This window comes from Pituophis catenifer, unplaced genomic scaffold (genome assembly GCF_029215685.1).
Source record: "Pituophis catenifer annectens isolate HBS135680 unplaced genomic scaffold, rPitCat1.0.hap2 SCAF_29, whole genome shotgun sequence".
Classification (NCBI taxonomy): domain Eukaryota; kingdom Metazoa; phylum Chordata; class Lepidosauria; order Squamata; family Colubridae; genus Pituophis; species Pituophis catenifer.
In genome coordinates this window covers 205109-227793 of record NW_027256909.1, presented here as the reverse complement: position 1 = coordinate 227793, position 22685 = coordinate 205109, and positions in this window count along the sequence as shown.

Here is a 22685-nt window from a genome sequence, read left to right as displayed (position 1 = left end):
GCATTTGGTTTCAAACAAAAAATTTGGCTTCAAAAAACATTTTGGTTCCTGAGCATAATTTTTCTGACCGGGTTTGACGCGTTTTCTTCTCCAGGCACCAAAAAGACTCGATTTTTAAAAAGAGGAAGCAACACCATTTTTAGACGTGGAATTTCATCCTGAAACTCATCCTGGTGTCTGTTTTTGCATTTGGTTTCAAACAAAAAATTTGGCTTCAAAAAACATTTTGGTTCCCGAGCATCGTTTTTCCTGACCGCAGAGTCACGCGTTTTCTTCCCCAGGCACCAAAAAGGCTCGATTTTAAAAAGGGGAAGCAACACCATTTTTAGACATGGAATTTCACCCCGAAACTCATCCTGGTGTCTGTTTTTGCATTTGGTTTCAAACAAAAAATTTGGCTTCAAAAAACATTTTGGTTCCTGAGCATAATTTTTCTGACCGGGTTTGACGCGTTTTCTTCTCCAGGCACCAAAAAAGCTCGATTTTTAAAACGGGGAAGCAACACCATTTTTAGACAATGGAATTTCATCCCGAAACTCATCCTGGTGTCTGTTTTTGCATTTGGTTTCAAACAAAAAATTTGGCTTCAAAAAACATTTTGGTTCCTGAGCATAATTTTTCTGACCGGGTTTGACGCGTTTTCTTCTCCAGGCACCAAAAAGACTCGATTTTTAAAAAGAGGAAGCAACACCATTTTTAGACGTGGAATTTCATCCTGAAACTCATCCTGTTGTCTGTTTTTGCATTTGGTTTCAAACAAAAAATTTGGCTTCAAAAAACATTTTGGTTCCCGAGCATCGTTTTTCCTGACCGCAGAGTCAAGCGTTTTCTTCCCCAGGCACCAAAAAGGCTCGATTTTAAAAAGGGGAAGCAACACCATTTTTAGACATGGAATTTCATCCCGAAACTCATCCTGGTGTCTGTTTTTGCATTTGGTTTCAAACAAAAAATTTGGCTTCAAAAAACATTTTGGTTCCTGAGCATAATTTTTCTGACCGGGTTTGACGCGTTTTCTTCTCCAGGCACCAAAAAAGCTCGATTTTTAAAAAGGGGAAGCAACACCATTTTTAGACATGGAATTTCATCCCGAAAATCATCCTGGTGTCTGTTTTTTCATTTGGTTTCAAACAAAAAATTTGGCTTCAAAAAACATTTTGGTTCCTGAGCATCATTTTTCCTGACCGCGGTGTCATGCGTTTTCTTCTCCAGGCACCAAAAAGGCTCGATTTTTAAAAAGGGCAAGCAACACCATTTTTAGACGTGGAATTTCATCCTGAAACTCATCCTGTTGTCTGTTTTTGCATTTGGTTTCAAACAAAAAATTTGGCTTCAAAAAACATTTTGGTTCCCGAGCATCGTTTTTCCTGACCGCAGAGTCAAGCGTTTTCTTCCCCAGGCACCAAAAAGGCTCGATTTTAAAAAGGGGAAGCAACACCATTTTTAGACATGGAATTTCATCCCGAAACTCATCCTGGTGTCTGTTTTTGCATTTGGTTTCAAACAAAAAATTTGGCTTCAAAAAACTTTTTTGTTTCTGAGCATCATTTTTCCTGACCGCGGTGTCACGCGTTTTCTTCTCCAGGCACCAAAAAGGCTCGATTTATAAAAAGGGGAAGCAAGACTATTTTTAGACGTGGAATGTCATCCTGAAACTCATCCTGGTGTCTGTTTTTGCATTTGGTTTCAAACAAAAAATTTGGCTTCAAAAAACATTTTGGTTCCTGGGCAACACTTTCCTGACCGCAGAGTCACGCTTTTTCTTCCCCAGGCAACAAAAAGGCTCGATTTTTAAAAAGGGGAAGCAACACCATTTTTAAACGTGGAATTTCATCCTGAAACTCATCCTGGTGTCTGTTTTTGCATTTGGTTTCAAACAAAAAATTAGGCTTCCAAAAAGGTTTTGGTTCCTGGGCATCATTTTTCCTGACCGCGGAGTCACACGTTTTCTTCTCCAGGCACCAAAAAGGCTCGATTTATAAAAAGGGGAAGCAACACTATTTTTAGACGTGGAATGTCATCCTGAAACTCATCCTGGTGTCTGTTCTTGCATGTGGTTTCAAACAAAAAATTTGGCTTCAAAAAACATTTTGGTTCCTGGGCAACACTTTCCTGACCGCAGAGTCACGCTTTTTCTTCCCCAGGCAACAAAAAGGCTCGATTTTTAAAAAGGGGAAGCAACACCATTTTTAGAAATGGAATTCCATCCTGAAACACATCCTGGTGTCTGTTTTTGCATTTGGTTTCAATCAAAAAATTTGGCTTCAAAATACATTTTGGTTCCTGGGCAGCATTTTCCTGACCGTGGAGTCACGTGTTTTCTTCTCCAGGCACCAAAAAGGCTCGATTTTTAAAAAGGGGAAGCAACACCATTTTTAGACATGGAATTTCATCCCGAAACTCATCCTGTTGTCTGTTTTTGCATTTGGTTTCAAACAAAAAATTTGGCTTCAAAAAACATTTTGGTTTCCGAGCATCGTTTTTCCTGACCGCAGAGTCAAGCGTTTTCTTCCCCAGGCACCAAAAAGGCTCGATTTTAAAAAGGGGAAGCAACACCATTTTTAGACATGGAATTTCATCCCGAAACTCATCCTGGTGTCTGTTTTTGCATTTGGTTTCAAACAAAAAATTTGGCTTCAAAAAACATTTTGGTTCCTGAGCATAATTTTTCTGACCGGGTTTGACGCGTTTTCTTCTCCAGGCACCAAAAAGGCTCGATTTTTTAAAAGGGGAAGCAACACCATTTTTAGACATGGAATTTCATCCCGAAACTCATCCTGGTGTCTGTTTTTGCATTTGGTTTCAAACAAAAAATTGGGCTTCAAAAAACATTTTGGTTCCTGAGCATCGTTTTTCCTGACCGCAGAGTCAAGCGATTTCTTTCCCAGGCACCAAAAAGGCTCGATTTTAAAAAGGGGAAGCAACACCATTTTTAGACATGGAATTTCATCCCGAAACTCATCCTGGTGTCTGTTTTTGCATTTGGTTTCAAACAAAAAATTTGGCTTCAAAAAACTTTTTGGTTTCTTAGCATCATTTTTCCTGACCGCGGTGTCACGCGGTTTCTTCTCCAGGCACGAAAAAGGCTCGATTTTTAAAAAGGGGAAGCAACAACATTTTTAGACGTGGAATTTCATCCTGAAACTCATCCTGTTGTCTGTTTTTGCATTTGGTTTCAAACAAAAAATTTGGCTTCAAAAAACATTTTGGTTCCCGAGCATCGTTTTTCCTGACCGCAGAGTCAAGCGTTTTCTTCCCCAGGCACCAAAAAGGCTCGATTTTAAAAAGGGGAAGCAACACCATTTTTAGACATGGAATTTCATCCCGAAACTCATCCTGGTGTCTGTTTTTGCATTTGGTTTCAAACAAAAAATTTGGCTTCAAAAAACATTTTGGTTCCTGAGCATAATTTTTCTGACCGGGTTTGACGCGTTTTCTTCTCCAGGCACCAAAAAGGCTCAATTTTTAAAAAGGGGAAGCAACACCATTTTTAGACGTGGAATTTCATCCTGAAACTCATCCTGGTGTCTGTTTTTGCATTTGGTTTCAAACAAAAAATTTGGCTACAAAAAACATTTTGGTTCCTAAGCATAGTTTTTCTGACCGGGTTTGACGCGTTTTCTTCTCCAGGCACCAAAAAGGCTCGATTTTTAAAAAGGGGAAGCAACACCATTTTTAGAAATGGAATTTCATCCCGAAACTCATCCTGGTGTCTGTTTTTGCATTTGGTTTCAAACAAAAAATTTGGCTTCAAAATACATTTTGGTTCCTGGGCAGCATTTTCCTGACCGTGGAGTCACGTGTTTTCTTCTCCAGGCACCAAAAAGGCGCGATTTTTAAAAAGGGGAAGCAACACCATTTTTAGACATGGAATTTCATCCTGAAACTCATCCTGGTGTCTGTTTTGGCATTTGGTTTCAAACAAAAAATTTGGCTTCAAAAAACATTTTGGTTCCCGAGCATCCTTTTTCCTGACCGCGGAGTAACGCGTTTTCTTCTCCAGGCACCAAAAAGGCTCGATTTTTAAAAAGGAAAAGCAACACCATTTTTAGAAATGGAATTTCATCCTGAAACTCATCCTGGTGTCCGTTTTTGCATTTGGTTTCAAACAAGAAATTTGGCTTCAAAATACATTTTGGTTCCTGGGCAGCATTTTCCTGACCGTGGAGTCACGCGTTTTCTTCTCCAGGCACCAAAAAGACTCGATTTTTAAAAAGGGGAAGCAACACCATTTTTAGAAATGGAATTTCATCCCGAAACTCATCCTGGTGTCTGTTTTTGCATTTGGTTTCAAACAAAAAATTTGGCTTCAAAATACATTTTGGTTCCTGGGCAGCATTTTCCTGACCGTGGAGTCACGTGTTTTCTTCTCCAGGCACCAAAAAGGCTCGATTTTTAAAAAGGGGAAGCAACACCATTTTTAGACATGGAATTTCATCCTGAAACTCATCCTGGTGTCTGTTTTGGCATTTGGTTTCAAACAAAAAATTTGGCTTCAAAAAACATTTTGGTTCCCGAGCATCCTTTTTCCTGACCGCGGAGTAACGCGTTTTCTTCTCCAGGCACCAAAAAGGCTCGATTTTTAAAAAGGAAAAGCAACACCATTTTTAGAAATGGAATTTCATCCCGAAACTCATCCTGGTGTCCGTTTTTGCATTTGGTTTCAAACAAGAAATTTGGCTTCGAAATACATTTTGGTTCCTGGGCAGCATTTTCCTGACCGCAGAGTCACGCGTTTTCTTCTCCAGGCACCAAAAAGGCTCGATTTTTAAAAAGTGGAAGCAACACCATTTTTAGACATGGAATTTCATCCCGAAACTCATCCTGGTGTCTGTTTTTGCATTTGGTTTCAAACAAAAAATTTGGCTTCAAAAAACTTTTTGGTTCCTGAGCATCGTTTTTCCTGACCGCAGAGTCAAGCGTTTTCTTCCCCAGGCACCAAAAAGGCTCGATTTTAAAAAGGGGAAGCAACACCATTTTTAGACATGGAATTTCATCCCGAAACTCATCCTGGTGTCTGTTTTTGCATTTGGTTTCAAACAAAAAATTTGGCTTCAAAAAACTTTTTGGTTCCTGAGCATCGTTTTTCCTGACCGCAGAGTCAAGCGTTTTCTTCCCCAGGCACCAAAAAGGCTCGATTTTAAAAAGGGGAAGGAACACCATTTTTAGACATGGAATTTCATCCCGAAACTCATCCTGGTGTCTGTTTTTGCATTTGGTTTCAAACAAAAAATTTGGCTTCAAAAAACATTTTGGTTCCTGAGCATCGTTTTTCCTGACCGCAGAGTCAAGCGTTTTCTTCCCCAGGCACCAAAAAGGCTCGATTTTAAAAAGGGGAAGCAACACCATTTTTAGACATGGAATTTCATCCCGAAACTCATCCTGGTGTCTGTTTTTGCATTTGGTTTCAAACAAAAAATTTGGCTTCAAAAAACATTTTGGTTCCTGAGCATTGTTTTTCCTGACCGCAGAGTCAAGCGTTTTCTTCTCCAGGCACCAAAAAGGCTTGATTTTTAAAAAGGGGAAGCAACACTATTTTTAGACATGGAATTTCATCCCGAAACTCATCCTGGTGTCCGTTTTTGCATTTGGTTTCAAAAAAAAAAATTGGCTTCAAAAAACATTTTGGTTCCTGGGCAACACTTTCCTGACCGCGGAGTCACGTATTTTCTTCCCCAGGCAACAAAAAGGCTCGATTTTTAAAAAGGGGAAGCAACACCATTTTTAGACATGGAATTTCATCCCGAACCTCATCCTGGTGTCCGTTTTTGTATTTGGTTTCAAAAAAAAAAATTGGCTTCAAAAAACATTTTCGTTCCTGGGCAGCATTTTCCTGACCGCAGAGTCACGCGTTTTCTTCTCCAGGCACCAAAAAGGCTCGATTTTTAAAAAGTGGAAGCAACACCATTTTTAGACATGGAATTTCATCCCGAAACTCATCCTGGTGTCTGTTTTTGCATTTGGTTTCAAACAAAAAATTTGGCTTCAAAAAACTTTTTGGTTCCTGAGCATCGTTTTTCCTGACCGCAGAGTCAAGCTTTTTCTTCCCCAGGCACCAAAAAGGCTCGATTTTAAAAAGGGGAAGCAACACCATTTTTAGACATGGAATTTCATCCCGAAACTCATCCTGGTGTCTGTTTTTGCATTTGGTTTCAAACAAAAAATTTGGCTTCAAAAAACATTTTGGTTCCTGAGCATCGTTTTTCCTGACCGCAGAGTCAAGCGTTTTCTTCCCCAGGTACCAAAAAGGCTCGATTTTAAAAAGGGGAAGCAACACCATTTTTAGACATGGAATTTCATCCCGAAACTCATCCTGGTGTCTGTTTTTGCATTTGGTTTCAAACAAAAAATTTGGCTTCAAAAAACATTTTGGTTCCTGAGCATTGTTTTCCTGACCGCAGAGTCAAGCGTTTTCTTCTCCAGGCACCAAAAAGCCTTGATTTTTAAAAAGGGGAAGCAACACTATTTTTAGACATGGAATTTCATCCCGAAACTCATCCTGGTGTCCGTTTTTGCATTTGGTTTCAAAAAAAAAAATTGGCTTCAAAAAACATTTTGGTTCCTGGGCAACACTTTCCTGCCCGCGGAGTCACGTATTTTCTTCCCCAGGCAACAAAAAGGCTCCATTTTTAAAAAGGGGAAGCAACACCATTTTTAGACATGGAATTTCATCCCGAAACTCATCCTGGTGTCCGTTTTTGTATTTGGTTTCAAAAAAAAAAATTGGCTTCAAAAAACATTTTCGTTCCTGGGCAGCATTTTCCTGACCGCAGAGTCACGCGTTTTCTTCTCCAGGCACCAAAAAGGCTCGATTTTTAAAAAGTGGAAGCAACACCATTTTTAGACATGGAATTTCATCCCGAAACTCATCCTGGTGTCTGTTTTTGCATTTGGTTTCAAACAAAAAATTTGGCTTCAAAAAACTTTTTGGTTCCTGAGCATCGTTTTTCCTGACCGCAGAGTCAAGCGTTTTCTTCCCCAGGCACCAAAAAGGCTCGATTATAAAAAGGGGAAGCAACACCATTTTTAGACATGGAATTTCATCCCAAAACTCATCCTGGTGTCTGTTTTTGCATTTGGTTTCAAACAAAAAATTTGGCTTCAAAAAACATTTTGGTTCCTGAGCATCGTTTTTCCTGACCGCAGAGTCAAGCGTTTTCTTCCCCAGGTACCAAAAAGGCTTGATTTTAAAAAGGGGAAGCAACACCATTTTTAGACATGGAATTTCATCCCGAAACTCATCCTGGTGTCTGTTTTTGCATTTGGTTTCACACAAAAAATTTGGCTTCAAAAAACATTTTGGTTCCTGAGCATCGTTTTTCCTGACCGCAGAGTCAAGCGTTTTCTTCCCCAGGCACCAAAAAGGCTCGATTTTAAAAAGGGGAAGCAACACCATTTTTAGACATGGAATTTCATTCCGAAACTCATCCTGGTGTCCGTTTTTGCATTTGGTTTCAAACAAAAAATTTGGCTTCAAAATACATTTTGGTTCCTGGGCATCGTTTTTCCTGTCCGCAGAGTCAAGCGTTTTCTTCCCCAGGCACCAAAAAGGCTTGATTTTAAAAAGGGGAAGCAACACCATTTTTAGACATGGAATTTCATCCCGAAACTCATCCTGGTGTCCGTTTTTGCATTTGGTTTCAAAAAAAAAAATTGGCTTCAAAAAACATTTTCGTTCCTGGGCAGCATTTTCCTGACCGTGGAGTCACGCGTTTTCTTCTCCAGGCACCAAAAAGGCTCGATTTTTAAAAAGTGGAAGGAACACCATTTTTAGACATGGAATTTCATCCCGAAACTCATCCTGGTGTCTGTTTTTGCATTTGGTTTCAAACAAAAAATTTGGCTTCAAAAAACATTTTGGTTCCTGAGCATCGTTTTTCCTGACCGCAGAGTCAAGCGTTTTCTTCCCCAGGCACCAAAAAGGCTCGATTTTAAAAAGGGGAAGCAACACCATTTTTAGACATGGAATTTCATCCCAAAACTCATCCTGGTGTCTGTTTTTGCATTTGGTTTCAAACAAAAAATTTGGCTTCAAAAAACATTTTGGTTCCTGAGCATCGTTTTTCCTGACCGCAGAGTCAAGCGTTTTCTTCCCCAGGCACCAAAAAGGCTCGATTTTAAAAAGGGGAAGCAACACCATTTTTAGACATGGAATTTCATCCCGAAAGTCATCCTGGTGTCCGTTTTTGTATTTGGTTTCAAAAAAAAAATTGGCTTCAAAAAACATTTTGGTTCCTGGGCAGCATTTTCCTGACCGCAGAGTCAAGCGTTTTCTTCCCCAGGCACCAAAAAGGCTCGATTTTAAAAAATGGAAGCAACACCATTTTTAGACATGGAATTTCATCCCGAAACTCATCCTGGTGTCTGTTTTTGCATTTGGTTTCAAACAAAAAATTTGGCTTCAAAAAACTTTTTGGTTCCTGAGCATCGTTTTTCCTGACCGCAGAGTCAAGCGTTTTCTTCCCCAGGCACCAAAAAGGCTCGATTATAAAAAGGGGAAGCAACACCATTTTTAGACATGGAATTTCATCCCAAAACTCATCCTGGTGTCTGTTTTTGCATTTGGTTTCAAACAAAAAATTTGGCTTCAAAAAACATTTTGGTTCCTGAGCATCGTTTTTCCTGACCGCAGAGTCAAGCGTTTTCTTCCCCAGGCACCAAAAAGGCTCGATTTTAAAAAGGGGAAGCAACACCATTTTTAGACATGGAATTTCATTCCGAAACTCATCCTGGTGTCCGTTTTTGCATTTGGTTTCAAACAAAAAATTTGGCTTCAAAATACATTTTGGTTCCTGGGCATCGTTTTTCCTGTCCGCAGAGTCAAGCGTTTTCTTCCCCAGGCACCAAAAAGGCTTGATTTTAAAAAGGGGAAGCAACACCATTTTTAGACATGGAATTTCATCCCGAAACTCATCCTGGTGTCCGTTTTTGCATTTGGTTTCAAAAAAAAAAATTGGCTTCAAAAAACATTTTCGTTCCTGGGCAGCATTTTCCTGACCGTGGAGTCACGCGTTTTCTTCTCCAGGCACCAAAAAGGCTCGATTTTTAAAAAGTGGAAGCAACACCATTTTTAGACATGGAATTTCATCCCGAAACTCATCCTGGTGTCTGTTTTTGCATTTGGTTTCAAACAAAAAATTTGGCTTCAAAAAACATTTTGGTTCCTGAGCATCGTTTTTCCTGACCGCAGAGTCAAGCGTTTTCTTCCCCAGGCACCAAAAAGGCTCGATTTTAAAAAGGGGAAGCAACACCATTTTTAGACATGGAATTTCATCCCAAAACTCATCCTGGTGTCTGTTTTTGCATTTGGTTTCAAACAAAAAATTTGGCTTCAAAAAACATTTTGGTTCCTGAGCATCGTTTTTCCTGACCGCAGAGTCAAGCGTTTTCTTCCCCAGGCACCAAAAAGGCTCGATTTTAAAAAGGGGAAGCAACACCATTTTTAGACATGGAATTTCATCCCGAAACTCATCCTGGTGTCTGTTTTTGCATTTGGTTTCAAACAAAAAATTTGGCTCCAAAAAACTTTTTTGTTTCTGAGCATCATTTTTCCTGACCGCGGTGTCACGCGTTTTCTTCCCCAGGCACCAAAAAGGCTCGATTTTAAAAAATGGAAGCAACACCATTTTTAGACATGGAATTTCATCCCGAAACTCATCCTGGTGTCTGTTTTTGCATTTGGTTTCAAACAAAAAATTTGGCTTCAAAAAACATTTTGGTTCCTGAGCATCGTTTTTCCTGACCGCAGAGTCAAGCGTTTTCTTCCCCAGGAACCAAAAAGGCTCGATTTTAAAAAGGGGAAGCAACACCATTTTTAGACATGGAATTTCATCCCGAAACTCATCCTGGTGTCCGTTTTTGCATTTGGTTTCAAACAAAAAATTTGGCTTCAAAAAACTTTTTGGTTCCTGAGCATCGTTTTTCCTGACCGCAGAGTCAAGCGTTTTCTTCCCCAGGCACCAAAAAGGCTCGATTTTAAAAAGGGGAAGCAACACCATTTTTAGACATGGAATTTCATCCCGAAATTCATCCTGGTGTCTGTTTTTGCATTTGGTTTCAAACAAAAAATTTGGCTTCAAAAAACTTTTTGGTTCCTGAGCATCGTTTTTCCTGACCGCAGAGTCAAGCGTTTTCTTCCCCAGACACCAAAAAGGCTCGATTTTAAAAAGGGGAAGCAACACCATTTTTAGACATGGAATTTCATCCCGAAACTCATCCTGGTGTCTGTTTTTGCATTTGGTTTCAAAGAAAAAATTTGGCTTCAAAAAACATTTTGGTTCCTGAGCATCGTTTTTCCTGACCGCAGAGTCAAGCGTTTTCTTCCCCAGGGACCAAAAAGGCTCGATTTTAAAAAGGGGAAGCAACACCATTTTTAGACATGGAATTTCATCCCGAAACTCATCCTGGTGTCTGTTTTTGCATTTGGTTTCAAACAAAAAATTTGGCTTCAAAAAACATTTTGGTTCCTGAGCATAATTTTTCTGACCGGGTTTGACGCGTTTTCTTCTCCAGGCACCAAAAAGGCTTGATTTTTAAAAAGTGGAAGCAACACCATTTTTAGACATGGAATTTCATCCCGAAACTCATCCTGGTGTCCGTTTTTGCATTTGGTTTCAAAAAAAAAAAATTGGCTTCAAAAAACATTTTAGTTCCTGGGCAGCATTTTACTGACCGCAGAGTCACGCGTTTTCTTCTCCAGGCACCAAAAAGGCTCGATTTTTAAAAAGTGGAAGCAACACCATTTTTAGACATGGAATTTCATCCCGAAACTCATCCTGGTGTCTGTTTTTGCATTTGGTTTCAAACAAAAAATTTGGCTTCAAAAAACATTTTGGTTCCTGAGCATTGTTTTTCTTGACCGCAGAGTCAAGCGTTTTCTTCCCCAGGCACCAAAAAGGCTCGATTTTAAAAAGGGGAAGCAACACCATTTTTAGACATGGAATTTCATCCCGAAACTCATCCTGGTGTCTGTTTTTGCATTTGGTTTCAAACAAAAAATTTGGCTTCAAAAAACTTTTTGGTTCCTGAGCATCGTTTTTCCTGACCGCAGAGTCAAGCGTTTTCTTCCCCAGGCACCAAAAAGGCTCGATTTTAAAAAGTGGAAGCAACACCATTTTTAGACATGGAATTTCATCCCAAAACTCATCCTGGTGTCTGTTTTTGCATTTGGTTTCAAACAAAAAATTTGGCTTCAAAAAACATTTTGGTTCCTGAGCATCGTTTTTCCTGACCGCAGAGTCAAGCGTTTTCTTCCCCAGGCACCAAAAAGGCTCGATTTTAAAAAGGGGAAGCAACACCATTTTTAGACATGGAATTTCATCCCGAAACTCATCCTGGTGTCTGTTTTTGCATTTGGTTTCAAACAAAAAATTTGGCTTCAAAAAACATTTTGGTTCCTGAGCATCGTTTTTCCTGACCGCAGAGTCAAGCGTTTTCTTCTCCAGGCACCAAAAAGCCTTGATTTTTAAAAAGGGGAAGCAAAACTATTTTTAGACATGGAATTTCATCCCGAAACTCATCCTGGTGTCCGTTTTTGCATTTGGTTTCAAAAAAAAAAATTGGCTTCAAAAAACATTTTGGTTCCTGGGCAACACTTTCCTAACCGCGGAGTCACGTATTTTCTTCCCCAGGCAACAAAAAGGCTCGATTTTTAAAAAGGGGAAGCAACACCATTTTTAGACATGATATTTCATCCCGAAACTCATCCTGGTGTCCGTTTTTGTATTTGGTTTCAAAAAAAAAAATTGGCTTCAAAAAACATTTTCGTTCCTGGGCAGCATTTTCCTGACCGCAGAGTCACGCGTTTTCTTCTCCAGGCACCAAAAAGGCTCGATTTTTAAAAAGTGGAAGCAACACCATTTTTAGACATGGAATTTCATCCCGAAACTCATCCTGGTGTCTGTTTTTGCATTTGGTTTCAAACAAAAAATTTGGCTTCAAAAAACTTTTTGGTTCCTGAGCATCGTTTTTCCTGACCGCAGAGTCAAGCGTTTTCTTCCCCAGGCACCAAAAAGGCTCGATTTTAAAAAGGGGAAGCAACACCATTTTTGGACATGGAATTTCATCCCGAAACTCATCCTGGTGTCTGTTTTTGCATTTGGTTTCAAACAAAAAATTTGGCTTCAAAAAACATTTTGGTTCCTGAGCATCGTTTTTCCTGACCGCAGAGTCAAGCGTTTTCTTCCCCAGGCACCAAAAAGGCTCGATTTTAAAAAGGGGAAGCAACACCATTTTTAGACATGGAATTTCATCCCGAAACTCATCCTGGTGTCTGTTTTTGCATTTGGTTTCAAACAAAAAATTTGGCTTCAAAAAACATTTTGGTTCCTGAGCATAATTTTTCTGACCGGGTTTGACGCGTTTTCTTCTCCAGGCACCAAAAAGGCTTGATTTTTAAAAAGTGGAAGCAACACCATTTTTAGACATGGAATTTCATCCCGAAACTCATCCTGGTGTCCGTTTTTGCATTTGGTTTCAAAAAAAAAAATTGGCTTCACAAAACATTTTCGTTCCTGGGCAGCATTTTCCTGACCGCAGAGTCACGCGTTTTCTTCTCCAGGCACCAAAAAGGCTCGATTTTTAAAAAGTGGAAGTAACAACATTTTTAGACATGGAATTTCATCCCGAAACTCATCCTGGTGTCTGTTTTTGCATTTGGTTTCAAACAAAAAATTTGGCTTCAAAAAACATTTTGGTTCCTGAGCATCGTTTTTCCTGACCGCAGAGTCAAGCGTTTTCTTCCCCAGGCACCAAAAAGGCTCGATTTTAAAAAGGGGAAGCAACACCATTTTTAGACATGGAATTTCATCCCGAAACTCATCCTGGTTTCTGTTTTTGCATTTGGTTTCAAACAAAAAATTTGGCTTCAAAAAACTTTTTGGTTCCTGAGCATCGTTTTTCCTGACCGCAGAGTCAAGCGTTTTCTTCCCCAGGCACCAAAAAGGCTCGATTTTAAAAAGGGGAAGCAACACCATTTTTAGACATGGAATTTCATCCCGAAACTCATCCTGGTGTCCGTTTTTGCATTTGGTTTCAAACAAAAAATTTGGCTTCAAAATACATTTTGGTTCCTGGGCATCGTTTTTCCTGACCGCAGAGTCAAGCGTTTTCTTCCCCAGGCACCAAAAAGGCTTGATTTTAAAAAGGGGAAGCAACACCATTTTTAGACATGGAATTTCATCCCGAAACTCATCCTCGTGTCCGTTTTTGCATTTGGTTTCAAAAAAAAAAATTGGCTTCAAAAAACATTTTGGTTCCTGGGCAACACTTTCCTGACCGCGGAGTCACGTATTTTCTTCCCCAGGCAACAAAAAGGCTCGATTTTTAAAAAGGGGAAGCAACACCATTTTTAGACATGGAATTTCATCCCGAAACTCATCCTGGTGTCCGTTTTTGCATTTGGTTTCAAAAAAAAAAATTGGCTTCAAAAAACATTTTCCTTCCTGGGCAGCATTTTCCTGACCGCAGAGTCACGCGTTTTCTTCTCCAGGCACCAAAAAGGCTCGATTTTTAAAAAGTGGAAGCAACACCATTTTTAGACATGGAATTTCATCCCGAAACTCATCCTGGTGTCTGTTTTTGCATTTGGTTTCAAACAAAAAATTTGGCTTCAAAAAACTTTTTGGTTCCTGAGCATCGTTTTTCCTGACCGCAGAGTCAAGCGTTTTCTTCCCCAGGCACCAAAAAGGCTCGATTTTAAAAAGGGGAAGCAACACCATTTTTAGACATGGAATTTCATCCCAAAACTCATCCTGGTGTCTGTTTTTGCATTTGGTTTCAAACAAAAAATTTGGCTTCAAAAAACATTTTGGTTCCTGAGCATCGTTTTTCCTGACCGCAGAGTCAAGCGTTTTCTTCCCCAGGTACCAAAAAGGCTCGATTTTAAAAAGGGGAAGCAACACCATTTTTAGACATGGAATTTCATCCCGAAACTCATCCTGGTGTCTGTTTTTGCATTTGGTTTCAAACAAAAAATTTGGCTTCAAAAAACATTTTGGTTCCTGAGCATCGTTTTTCCTGACCGCAGAGTCAAGCGTTTTCTTCCCCAGGCACCAAAAAGGCTCGATTTTAAAAAGGGGAAGCAACACCATTTTTAGACATGGAATTTCATCCCGAAACTCATCCTGGTGTCCGTTTTTGCATTTGGTTTCAAACAAAAAATTTGGCTTCAAAATACATTTTGGTTCCTGGGCATCGTTTTTCCTGTCCGCAGAGTCAAGCGTTTTCTTCCCCAGGCACCAAAAAGGCTTGATTTTAAAAAGGGGAAGCAACACCATTTTTAGACATGGAATTTCATCCCGAAACTCATCCTGGTGTCCGTTTTTGCATTTGGTTTCAAAAAAAAAAATTGGCTTCAAAAAACATTTTCGTTCCTGGGCAGCATTTTCCTGACCGCAGAGTCACGCGTTTTCTTCTCCAGGCACCAAAAAGGCTCGATTTTTAAAAAGTGGAAGCAACACCATTTTTAGACATGGAATTTCATCCCGAAACTCATCCTGGTGTCTGTTTTTGCATTTGGTTTCAAACAAAAAATTTGGCTTCAAAAAACATTTTGGTTCCTGAGCATCGTTTTTCCTGACCGCAGAGTCAAGCGTTTTCTTCCCCAGGCACCAAAAAGGCTCGATTTTAAAAAGGGGAAGCAACACCATTTTTAGACATGGAATTTCATCCCGAAACTCATCCTGGTGTCCGTTTTTGCATTTGGTTTCAAAAAAAAAAATTGGCTTCAAAAAACATTTTGGTTCCTGGGCAACACTTTCCTGACCGCGGAGTCACGTATTTTCTTCCCCAGGCAACAAAAAGGCTCGATTTTTAAAAAGGGGAAGCAACACCATTTTTAGACATGGAATTTCATCCCGAAACTCATCCTGGTGTCCGTTTTTGCATTTGGTTTCAGAAAAAAAAATTGGCTTCAAAAAACATTTTCGTTCCTGGGCAGCATTTTCCTGACCGCAGAGTCACGCGTTTTCTTCTCCAGGCACCAAAAAGGCTCGATTTTTAAAAAGTGGAAGCAACACCATTTTTAGACATGGAATTTCATCCCGAAACTCATCCTGGTGTCTGTTTTTGCATTTGGTTTCAAACAAAAAATTTGGCTTCAAAAAACTTTTTGGTTCCTGAGCATCGTTTTTCCTGACCGCAGAGTCAAGCGTTTTCTTCCCCAGGCACCAAAAAGGCTCGATTTTAAAAAGGGGAAGCAACACCTTTTTAGACATGGAATTTCATCCCAAAACTCATCCTGGTGTCTGTTTTTGCATTTGGTTTCAAACAAAAAATTTGGCTTCAAAAAACATTTTGGTTCCTGAGCATCGTTTTTCCTGACCGCAGAGTCAAGCGTTTTCTTCCCCAGGTACCAAAAAGGCTTGATTTTAAAAAGGGGAAGCAACACCATTTTTAGACATGGAATTTCATCCCGAAACTCATCCTGGTGTCTGTTTTTGCATTTGGTTTCAAACAAAAAATTTGGCTTCAAAAAACATTTTGGTTCCTGAGCATCGTTTTTCCTGACCGCAGAGTCAAGCGTTTTCTTCCCCAGGCACCAAAAAGGCTCGATTTTAAAAAGGGGAAGCAACACCATTTTTAGACATGGAATTTCATCCCGAAACTCATTCTGGTTTCTGTTTTTGCATTTGGTTTCAAACAAAAAATTTGGCTTCAAAAAACATTTTGGTTCCTGAGCATCGTTTTTCCTGACCGCAGAGTCAAGCGTTTTCTTCCCCAAGCACCAAAAAGGCTCGATTTTAAAAAGGGGAAGCAACACCATTTTTAGACATGGAATTTCATCCCGAAACTCATCCTGGTGTCAGTTTTTGCATTTGGTTTCAAACAAAAAATTTGGCTTCAAAATACATTTTGGTTCCTGGGCATCGTTTTTCCTGACCGCAGAGTCAAGCGTTTTCTTCCCCAGGCACCAAAAAGGCTTGATTTTAAAAAGGGGAAGCAACACCATTTTTAGACATGGAATTTCATCCCGAAACTCATCCTGGTGTCCGTTTTTGCATTTGGTTTCAAAAAAAAAAATTGGCTTCAAAAAACATTTTGGTTCCTGGGCAACACTTTCCTGACCGCGGAGTCACGTATTTTCTTCCCCAGGCAACAAAAAGGCTCGATTTTTAAAAAGGGGAAACAACACCATTTTTAGACATGGAATTTCATCCCGAAACTCATCCTGGTGTCCGTTTTTGCATTTGGTTTCAAAAAAAAAAATTGGCTTCAAAAAACATTTTCGTTCCTGGGCAGCATTTTCCTGACCGCAGAGTCACGCGTTTTCTTCTCCAGGCACCAAAAAGGCTCGATTTTTAAAAAGTGGAAGCAACACCATTTTTAGACATGGAATTTCATCCCGAAACTCATCCTGGTGTCTGTTTTTGCATTTGGTTTCAAACAAAAAATTTGGCTTCAAAAAACTTTTTGGTTCCTGAGCATCGTTTTTCCTGACCGCAGAGTCAAGCGTTTTCTTCCCCAGGCACCAAAAAGGCTCGATTTTAAAAAGGGGAAGCAACACCATTTTTAGACATGGAATTTCATCCCAAAACTCATCCTGGTGTCTGTTTTTGCATTTGGTTTCAAACAAAAAATTTGGCTTCAAAAAACATTTTGGTTCCTGAGCATCGTTTTTCCTGACCGCAGAGTCAAGCGTTTTCTTCCCCAGGTACCAAAAAGGCTTGATTTTAAAAAGGGGAAGCAACACCATTTTTAGACATGGAATTTCATCCCGAAACTCATCCTGGTGTCTGTTTTTGCATTTGGTTTCAAACAAAAAATTTGGCTTCAAAAAACATTTTGGTTCCTGAGCATCGTTTTTCCTGACCGCAGAGTCAAGCGTTTTCTTCCCCAGGCACCAAAAAGGCTCGATTTTAAAAAGGGGAAGCAACACCATTTTTAGACATGGAATTTCATCCCGAAACTCATCCTGGTGTCCGTTTTTGCATTTGGTTTCAAACAAAAAATTTGGCTTCAAAATACATTTTGGTTCCTGGGCATCGTTTTTCCTGTCCGCAGAGTCAAGCGTTTTCTTCCCCAGGCACCAAAAAGGCTTGATTTTAAAAAGGGGAAGCAACACCATTTTTAGACATGGAATTTCATCCCGAAACTCATCCTGGTGTCCGTTTTTGCATTTGGTTTCAAAAAAAAAAATTGACTTCAAAAAACATTTTCGTTCCTGGGCAGCATTTTCCTGACCGCAGAGTCACGCGTTTTCTTCTCCAGGCACCAAAAAGGCTCGATTTTTAAAAAGTGGAAGCAACACCATTTTTAGACATGGAATTTCATCCCGAAACTCATCCTGGTGTCTGTTTTTGCATTTGGTTTCAAACAAAAAATTTGGCTTCAAAAAACATTTTGGTTCCTGAGCATCGTTTTTCCTGACCGCAGAGTCAAGCGTTTTCTTCCCCAGGCACCAAAAAGGCTCGATTTTAAAAAGGGGAAGCAACACCATTTTTAGACATGGAATTTCATCCCAAAACTCATCCTGGTGTCTGTTTTTGCATTTGGTTTCAAACAAAAAATTTGGCTTCAAAAAACATTTTGGTTCCTGAGCATCGTTTTTCCTGACCGCAGAGTCAAGCGTTTTCTTCCCCAGGCACCAAAAAGGCTCGATTTTAAAAAGGGGAAGCAACACCATTTTTAGACATGGAATTTCATCCCGAAACTCATCCTGGTGTCTGTTTTTGCATTTGGTTTCAAACAAAAAATTTGGCTTCAAAAAACATTTTGGTTCCTGAGCATCGTTTTTCCTGACCGCAGAGTCAAGCGTTTTCTTCCCCAGGCACCAAAAAGGCTCGATTTTAAAAAATGGAAGCAACACCATTTTTAGACATGGAATTTCATCCCGAAACTCATCCTGGTGTCTGTTTTTGCATTTGGTTTCAAACAAAAAATTTGGCTTCAAAAAACATTTTGGTTCCTGAGCATCGTTTTTCCTGACCGCAGAGTCAAGCGTTTTCTTCCCCAGGCACCAAAAAGGCTTGATTTTAAAAAGGGGAAGCAACACCATTTTTAGACATGGAATTTCATCCCGAAACTCATCCTGGTGTCCGTTTTTGCATTTGGTTTCAAACAAAAAATTTGGCTTCAAAAAACTTTTTGGTTCCTGAGCATCGTTTTTCCTGACCGCAGAGTCAAGCGTTTTCTTCCCCAGGCACCAAAAAGGCTCGATTTTAAAAAGGGGAAGCAACACCATTTTTAGACATGGAATTTCATCCCGAAATTCATCCTGGTGTCTGTTTTTGCATTTGGTTTCAAACAAAAAATTTGGCTTCAAAAAACTTTTTGGTTCCTGAGCATCGTTTTTCCTGAACGCAGAGTCAAGCGTTTTCTTCCCCAGACACCAAAAAGGCTCGATTTTAAAAAGGGGAAGCAACACCATTTTTAGACATGGAATTTCATCCCGAAACTCATCCTGGTGTCTGTTTTTGCATTTGGTTTCAAACAAAAAATTTGGCTTCAAAAAACATTTTGGTTCCTGAGCATCGTTTTTCCTGACCGCAGAGTCAAGCGTTTTCTTCCCCAGGCACCAAAAAGGCTCGATTTTAAAAAGGGGAAGCAACACCATTTTTAGACATGGAATTTCATCCCGAAACTCATCCTGGTGTCTGTTTTTGCATTTGGTTTCAAACAAAAAATTTGGCTTCAAAAAACATTTTGGTTCCTGAGCATAATTTTTCTGACCGGGTTTGACGCATTTTCTTCTCCAGGCACCAAAAAGGCTTGATTTTTAAAAAGTGGAAGCAACACCATTTTTAGACATGGAATTTCATCCCGAAACTCATCCTGGTGTCCGTTTTTGCATTTGGTTTCAAAAAAAAAAAATTGGCTTCAAAAAACATTTTCGTTCCTGGGCAGCATTTTCCTGACCGCAGAGTCACGCGTTTTCTTCTCCAGGCACCAAAAAGGCTCGATTTTTAAAAAGTGGAAGCAACACCATTTTTAGATATGGAATTTCATCCCGAAACTCATCCTGGTGTCTGTTTTTGCATTTGGTTTCAAACAAAAAATTTGGCTTCAAAAAACTTTTTGGTTCCTGAGCATCGTTTTTCCTGACCGCAGAGTCAAGCGTTTTCTTCCCCAGGCACCAAAAAGGCTCGATTTTAAAAAGTGGAAGCAACACCATTTTTAGACATGGAATTTCATCCCAAAACTCATCCTGGTGTCTGTTTTTGCATTTGGTTTCAAACAAAAAATTTGGCTTCAAAAAACATTTTGGTTCCTGAGCATCGTTTTTCCTGACCGCAGAGTCAAGCGTTTTCTTCCCCAGGCACCAAAAAGGCTCGATTTTAAAAAGGGGAAGCAACACCATTTTTAGACATGGAATTTCATCCCAAAACTCATCCTGGTGTCTGTTTTTGCATTTGGTTTCAAACAAAAAATTTGGCTTCAAAAAACATTTTGGTTCCTGAGCATCGTTTTTCCTGACCGCAGAGTCAAGCGTTTTCTTCCCCAGGCACCAAAAAGGCTCGATTTTAAAAAGGGGAAGCAACACCATTTTTAGACATGGAATTTCATCCCGAAACTCATCCTGGTTTCTGTTTTTGCATTTGGTTTCAAACAAAAAATTTGGCTTCAAAAAACATTTTGGTTCCTGAGCATCGTTTTTCCTGACCGCAGAGTCAAGCGTTTTCTTCTCCAGGCACCAAAAAGCCTTGATTTTTAAAAAGGGGAAGCAAAACTATTTTTAGACATGGAATTTCATCCCGAAACTCATCCTGGTGTCCGTTTTTGCATTTGGTTTCAAAAAAAAAAATTGGCTTCAAAAAACATTTTGGTTCCTGGGCAACACTTTCCTAACCGCGGAGTCACGTATTTTCTTCCCCAGGCAACAAAAAGGCTCGATTTTTAAAAAGGGGAAGCAACACCATTTTTAGACATGATATTTCATCCCGAAACTCATCCTGGTGTCCGTTTTTGTATTTGGTTTCAAAAAAAAAATTGGCTTCAAAAAACATTTTCGTTCCTGGGCAGCATTTTCCTGACCGCAGAGTCACGCGTTTTCTTCTCCAGGCACCAAAAAAGCTCGATTTTTAAAAAGTGGAAGCAACACCATTTTTAGACATGGAATTTCATCCCGAAACTCATCCTGGTGTCTGTTTTTGCATTTGGTTTCAAACAAAAAATTTGGCTTCAAAAAACATTTTGGTTCCTGAGCATAATTTTTCTGACCGGGTTTGACGCGTTTTCTTCTCCAGGCACCAAAAAGGCTTGATTTTTAAAAAGTGGAAGCAACACCATTTTTAGACATGGAATTTCATCCCAAAACTCATCCTGGTGTCCGTTTTTGCATTTGGTTTCAAAAAAAAAAAATTGGCTTCAAAAAACATTTTCGTTCCTGGGCAGCATTTTCCTGACCGCAGAGTCACGCGTTTTCTTCTCCAGGCACCAAAAAGGCTCGATTTTTAAAAAGTGGAAGCAACACCATTTTTAGATATGGAATTTCATCCCGAAACTCATCCTGGTGTCTGTTTTTGCATTTGGTTTCAAACAAAAAATTTGGCTTCAAAAAACATTTTGGTTCCTGAGCATCGTTTTTCCTGACCGCAGAGTCAAGCGTTTTCTTCCCCAGGCACCAAAAAGGCTCGATTTTAAAAAGGGGAAGCAACACCATTTTTAGACATGGAATTTCATCCCGAAACTCATCCTGGTGTCTGTTTTTGCATTTGGTTTCAAACAAAAAATTTGGCTTCAAAAAACTTTTTGGTTCCTGAGCATCGTTTTTCCTGACCGCAGAGTCAAGCGTTTTCTTCCCCAGGCACCAAAAAGGCTCGATTTTAAAAAGTGGAAGCAACACCATTTTTAGACATGGAATTTCATCCCAAAACTCATCCTGGTGTCTGTTTTTGCATTTGGTTTCAAACAAAAAATTTGGCTTCAAAAAACATTTTGGTTCCTGAGCATCGTTTTTCCTGACCGCAGAGTCAAGCGTTTTCTTCCCCAGGCACCAAAAAGGCTCGATTTTAAAAAGGGGAAGCAACACCATTTTTAGACATGGAATTTCATCCCGAAACTCATCCTGGTTTCTGTTTTTGCATTTGGTTTCAAACAAAAAATTTGGCTTCAAAAAACATTTTGGTTCCTGAGCATCGTTTTTCCTGACCGCAGAGTCAAGCGTTTTCTTCTCCAGGCACCAAAAAGCCTTGATTTTTAAAAAGGGGAAGCAAAACTATTTTTAGACATGGAATTTCATCCCGAAACTCATCCTGGTGTCCGTTTTTGCATTTGGTTTCAAAAAAAAAAATTGGCTTCAAAAAACATTTTGGTTCCTGGGCAACACTTTCCTAACCGCGGAGTCACGTATTTTCTTCCCCAGGCAACAAAAAGGCTCGATTTTTAAAAAGGGGAAGCAACACCATTTTTAGACATGATATTTCATCCCGAAACTCATCCTGGTGTCCGTTTTTGTATTTGGTTTCAAAAAAAAAATTGGCTTCAAAAAACATTTTCGTTCCTGGGCAGCATTTTCCTGACCGCAGAGTCACGCGTTTTCTTCTCCAGGCACCAAAAAAGCTCGATTTTTAAAAAGTGGAAGCAACACCATTTTTAGACATGGAATTTCATCCCGAAACTTCTCCTGGTGTCTGTTTTTGCATTTGGTTTCAAACAAAAAATTTGGCTTCAAAAAACTTTTTGGTTCCTGAGCATCGTTTTTCCTGACCGCAGAGTCAAGCGTTTTCTTCCCCAGGCACCAAAAAGGCTCGATTTTAAAAAGGGGAAGCAACACCATTTTTGGACATGGAATTTCATCCCGAAACTCATCCTGGTGTCTGTTTTTGCATTTGGTTTCAAACAAAAAATTTGGCTTCAAAAAACATTTTGGTTCCTGAGCATCGTTTTTCCTGACCGCAGAGTCAAGCGTTTTCTTCCCCAGGCACCAAAAAGGCTCGATTTTAAAAAGGGGAAGCAACACCATTTTTAGACATGGAATTTCATCCCGAAACTCATCCTGGTGTCTGTTTTTGCATTTGGTTTCAAACAAAAAATTGGGCTTCAAAAAACATTTTGGTTCCTGAGCATAATTTTTCTGACCGGGTTTGACGCGTTTTCTTCTCCAGGCACCAAAAAGGCTTGATTTTTAAAAAGTGGAAGCAACACCATTTTTAGACATGGAATTTCATCCCGAAACTCATCCTGGTGTCCGTTTTTGCATTTGGTTTCAAAAAAAAAATTGGCTTCACAAAACATTTTCGTTCCTGGGCAGCATTTTCCTGACCGCAGAGTCACGCGTTTTCTTCTCCAGGCACCAAAAAGGCTCGATTTTTAAAAAGTGGAAGCAACATCATTTTTAGACATGGAATTTCATCCCGAAACTCATCCTGGTGTCTGTTTTTGCATTTGGTTTCAAACAAAAAATTTGGCTTCAAAAAACATTTTGGTTCCTGAGCATCGTTTTTCCTGACCGCAGAGTCAAGCGTTTTCTTCCCCAGGCACCAAAAAGGCTCGATTTTAAAAAGGGGAAGCAACACCATTTTTAGACATGGAATTTCATCCCGAAACTCATCCTGGTTTCTGTTTTTGCATTTGGTTTCAAACAAAAAATTTGGCTTCAAAAAACATTTTGGTTCCTGAGCATCGTTTTTCCTGACCGCAGAGTCAAGCGTTTTCTTCCCCAGGCACCAAAAAGGCTCGATTTTAAAAAGGGGAAGCAACACCATTTTTAGACATGGAATTTCATCCCGAAACTCATCCTGGTGTCCGTT